A 5,610-nucleotide genomic window follows, 5' to 3' on the forward strand; every position below is an offset into this window, starting at 1 on the left:
CTGATTATATCTATGACAAAACTTTGTGGAAAATGGTATCGAGGATTACTTACTAGTATTCCACTTGCACTGGAAGCATGATGCTGAACTGTTGATTGGTGATTCTGAACTATTGCTTTGATCATTATATTCTCCAAGAGGAAAAAATGAAACAATTGATATCAAAGGACTACTAACACATTTTGACTTGTCATTAAGCATCTTCAATCATCAAAATCAACAGAAGACAATAGACAGGCTTACTTTTTTAGATGAAAACAAATGTCTTTAAAAAAAACACGGAATTGGAAGATGGCAGAGGAGAAGATAGAAGCTAAACAAGCTCTAAAATAGAAAGCAGTTTTAGAGTTGCAGTGAATAGTCTTAAGCCAGAGAATCACATCAAGAATGCCTTCATAGGACAGAGAGTTAGGCCAGAGAGGGAAAATCCAGGCAAGGAGAAAGCTCTGAGCACTTGCCAGCAGCCGCTGCCTCGGAAGCAAAAGTGGCAGCAGTGGCTTCAGTCGCCATACCTAAATCACAGAGAGTCTGGGAAGAAGGAGCCAGACAGGGTGGGTGAGCAGATTCTACTCAACACCAGCAAGAACCGACAAGGAACAGACATCTTCAACCTGCAGTTTGCAGACCAGAGACAACCCAGGAACCAAGACTCAGCGTGAGTAGAAGCCTGACATCCTCACTCTCCAACTCAGGCCTTGGAAGAAATCTAGAGTCATTTAGCATGTCACAAGAAACTAACTGACCTGGCAGACTCAGCTCCACCCAGGGAAAAAACCCAGCTAGGGCACCAGCCCCAGGAGTGGCTTTCTTCACTGGATAATCAGAGCCATAGGCTGCTCCTCCCTTTAGCAGCCTTGATAATCAATTGAAATTCAGTAAACAGAAACTCTGAGAATGGCTCCAGGCTGAGTGCTGTGAGTTTCTCACAAACCAGCCCCTGGGAAAAGCTACTGTTTGCTGAGAGGCCTCAACTCTACCCAGAACCTAGCCTCATCGCAACATCTCAAAACATGAGGAAAAAGTCATATCCCTCTTTTGTGATACTCAAAGGAGATCTGCCTAACAATGAACTAACCTGGGAAGAGGATCACAAAACCCTGGGTAAGGCAGTGCATTTTTCTGCCTGTTCAAATTGACTTAATAAACTAACCAAAGAAGTGAAGGATCTCTATGATGAAAACTTTAAAAACTTTAAAAAGTTAATCAAAACAGAACTTAGAAAATGGCAAAAACTCCCATGCTCCGGGATTGGAAACATTAGCATCGTGAAAATGGCAATACTTTCCAAGGCTATCTACAAATTCAATGTGATACCTATCAAAATTCCAACCTTGTTCTTGAAGGAAATAGGAGTGGCAGTCCAAAAATTCATATGGAACAGTAAAAGACCCCAAATAGCAAAAACGCTCTTCAAAGGAAAGAACACTGCTGAAGGAATATCAATACCAAATTTCAAACTCTACTATAAAGCCATAGTAATCAAAACAGCTTGGTACTTGAACAAGAACAGACCTCAGGACCAATGGAATAGAATTGAGAACCCAGAAATGAACCTACACTCCTATAGCGAACTAATATTTCAAAAGACAACTAAAAAATTAGAATGGAAGAAAGACAGCCTCTTCAATAAATGGTGCTGGAAAAATTGGTTAACTACTTGTAGAAAACTAAAGCTAGAGCCTTATCTACCACCCTGCACCAGAATCAACTCCAAATGGATCAAAGACCTCGGAGTCAAAGCAGACACTCTGAAAACATTACAGGATGGAATAGGGGAAACCCTAGATCTCTTTGGCGCAGGCCTACATTTTCTTAATAGAGACCCAGAAACACAAGAAATCAAAGAAAGATTGAACAAATGGGATTGCATGAAGTTGCAGAGCTTCTGCATGGCAAAGGACATAGCCAGCAAGATCTATAGAAAGCCAACGGATTGGGAGAAGATCTTCACAAGCTATACAACGGACAAGGGTCTCATATCTAAAATATACTTGGAACTCAAAAAATTAAATCCCTCAAGAGCAAATCCTCAAAGAAACAAATGCCCAATAAATAAGTGGGCTAAAGACTTAAAGAGAAACTTCTCTGAAGAACAAAGGATGGTCAACAGACACATGAAGAAATGCTCAACCTCCCTAGCCATAAAAGAAATGCAAATCAAAACAACATTGAGATACCACCTCACCCCAGTTAGAATGGCAAAAATCAAGAACTCTAACAACAACAGATGCTGGAGGGGGTGTGGACAGGAGGGAACCTTGTTTCATTGATTGTGGGAGTGTAAACTTGTTCAACCACTTTGGAAATAGTATGGAGGTTCCTCAAAAGACTCCACATAGATCTCCCCTATGATACCCAGCAATCCCACTTTTGGGCATTTACCCAAATGTTTACAAACAAGACCACACTAAAGCTACCAGCACAACTATGTTTATTGCAGCATTATTTACCATAGCTAAGTTATTGAACCAACCCAGATGCCCCTCACTATATGATTGGATCAAGAAAATGTGATATATATACACAATGGAATTCTATGCCTCCATCAGAAGAATGACATTGCCCCATTTTGTAGGAAATGGAAAGACTTGGAAATAATTATATTAAGTGAAGTAATCCAAGCCCAAAGAAACATAGGTCCCATGGTTTCCCTTATTTGCAATATCTAGTATATGTATGAGTCAAGCAGAAAAGCTCAGATTAGGTGAAGTTAGGAAAATGAACCCTAAGATATGTATTTAAATGTTTATTTTTCTTTCATGCATTTGTTTTTAACGTATTTATAAGATTATTTCTTTGTTGCTTTGTATGTCCCTCCCCATAGTATAACCCCTGCTTTCAATGTATTTGATGTCAGTATCATTTGTGGAGGGAGAGGGGAAAAACAAGTCATTTAAATAAGGATACAAGTGGACCTGTTGCCACAATGAGAAGTACATGTTGTCACGTCGAAAATGAACTTTGCAACTTTAGTTGGGGGGGGGAAGGATTGGGTAGGGAGACTAGGGGAGACTGGGAAGGGATGGGAAATGTAAACAAAGGATGAGGCTACAATGCTTGATAAGAAATGTTATCACTATCTTCCCATGTAATTGTAAACCCTCTGTACAGTATTTTCACAATAAAAAAAAAGAAAAACAAAGCATTTAAGTAGTCATGCAAAGGACTTCTATTTTACTACTGCATTATACATTTTTTTCTAATGTTGAATACCAATAAATAATGGATGTATTAGAAAGCTCTTAAAGCTCATATATTGAATAGTAAGTTCTCTTACACTATATCATTGTATTTCCCAAATCATTTACATAGAAGGCATTGTTTCCTATTTTCTCATGCCTAGAATAAGCTGCACATGAAGATACCACTGGTCCTCATTTTCAGTCTGGGCATTTGAATACAGAGGAAAGTCTTTCCTCTGCTCTCTATCAATTCCCTACTCTCCAGTTAGAATAATTTAAAATAGTAAAAATGAAAAAACAGAAAATAAATCATGGTGAAAAAACATGCAGGAAATTCACCAGATTTTTCTGACCAGTTCAACCAACGTGAACTATTCAGGAAATACATGGACACCTCATTCCCACTGGTACTCAATGTCTCTTGTTAGGCAATTCTGATGAAGACCATCAACTAGATGAAAACGTGAGGAATGGTATCAATTGCAAGAAAATAATGGAGAAGAATGCAAGCAAATTTCTTCTTTGGGCTTACTGCAGTGCAGAGAATACTTTTCAAAAAGGCCACTCATATGAATACCAGGGATGAGGATAAGTATACCCCTCATCATCAGGAAGCCTAGAGTGGACATGTAGACATTGTCCATGAGTTGGTAGGTCAAGGCAGATATTCTTGCAATAACTGTGAATGGTTTGGCACCCCTGCATAGTACTTATATATGGATTAATACCAGAATGGACTCTTTCTTAATTCATCATGATGCAGATACCAATCTCCAAACTAAAGGCCTCTTGACCCCCTTGCATCTTGCTGCTGGGAATAGAAATAGCAAGGATATGCTGTATCTCCTTCTGTTGAACCATTATTTCAAACCGGGTCTGAAGAACAACTTGGAAGAAACTGCATTTGATATTGCCAAAAGGATAAGTATGTATCACTACCTCTTTGAAGTTATGGAAGGCTGTACAAATTATTCTCCTACGTAGTAATGGTTTGGTTAATTTCTTAAATTTCAAAAGTGCCATTCCATCTTTTGTGTCCCTACAAAATATTTTCATAATAAAAAGCAACAGCAATATCTTAATTTAAAAATTCATGGATTCCATGGTATTCTTCCATGTGAATTGCCTCACTTTGATGTCAAAATGTATTCAAGAGTTCTTTGTAAGCATCTATAATGATTTCTGCAGAGTTTGTGTTTTTTTTTTAAATTTACATTATCTGTTGAAATGAATAGTATAGAAACTAAAGTTATTCCTGGTGCTTGTCTGAAAAAAAGTATATCAAAGTTTGTATAAAGTCCATAATCTATTTCATTATCTTCTAGATATAATACTTTAAAGTCTACATTTTTATAATATATAGGTTCATTAATAAATGTCTCCTTTCAGATTACATTCCATATAGAAAAAGTTAAGATTCCTTTTTTCCTAGGTCCTTATAGTATTTTATTTCTTTGGGATAAGATGATAATATTATCTAATTTCAAGTTTTGTAAAGGTTATGCTATGTAAGAGCCTTTGTAAAGTGAAGATTTAATACACTGATGTCAAACTAACCTTTAATTCTATGAATTACATGTATTGTTACACTTGTATTTTTGTAATCAACTTTTTAATAACTGCTTTTCATTTCTTTCATTTGAAGAATGAAAAATATGGAATAGTTCACGAATTTTTTTATCATCCTTCTGCAAGTGCCATGTTAATCTCTGTATTGTTGTCATTTGGTTAGGCCTGCTGCTGAAGCATGTAGTATCCTCTAAATTTAAGTAGTTAATGATGCAATCTTTATACAGGCATATATCCTTGGTTGCCTATTTGTAACAAGGAGCCCTTATTGTTCCTAAAATGCTATTGATCTTATTTCTCTAAATTTCTGTGTATAGTGGGAAAAACTTACATTGTTTGGTCGATTGCTCACATTTGCAATTTTTGTCAATGACTATTTTGTTGTTTTCATTTTAAATTTGATCATATTTTGAAGTCTTTATAGCTAAGTCCAAAGGTGATGCCTTTTCAAGTACTCACTAATCAACTGAGTTAGCTTTGTGGAGCTAATGGATTCAAAGGAAGTCTTGCTTAAGAGCTACTTCTAAACTTCTGCAGCTTAAAAGTTCGCAAAGAAGTCTCACTGGCACAAATGTCTTCCTGACACTTTACCCTTCTCCCATGTAGAAACAAACCAACCAAAATATCTTACCCTGACAGCATAGATTGTCTTACTGGAACAAAACTAATCTTAGTTACAAGGGTCCATAGAGCGATTAACAGTTCAGACCGAATTGTTCAGAATAGAAGGTATTTTATCAAAATACAATTGTTTATTATACCTATCATTTCAAAAGTAGCTAAAGCCAAGAAGGTGAAAAAATTGTTCGTATGCATGATTACCTAATATCCTGGTCTGTCTACCATCCAACCAGGCAGG

At 36.9% G+C, this 5,610-nt stretch overlaps 1 pseudogene; it reads right to left on the reverse strand.

The window, feature by feature from the left end:
* Window positions 1–4,831: 4,831 nt before the first annotated feature.
* Window positions 4,832–4,931, reverse strand: LOC138831447 (U6 spliceosomal RNA; annotated as a pseudogene).
* Between the last annotated feature and the right edge of the window lie 679 nt (window positions 4,932–5,610).

The sequence above is a fragment of the Dipodomys merriami genome, unplaced genomic scaffold, assembly GCF_024711535.1.
Source record: "Dipodomys merriami isolate MVZ:Mamm:240054 unplaced genomic scaffold, mDipMer1.0.p SCAF_196, whole genome shotgun sequence".
Taxonomy (NCBI): domain Eukaryota; kingdom Metazoa; phylum Chordata; class Mammalia; order Rodentia; family Heteromyidae; genus Dipodomys; species Dipodomys merriami.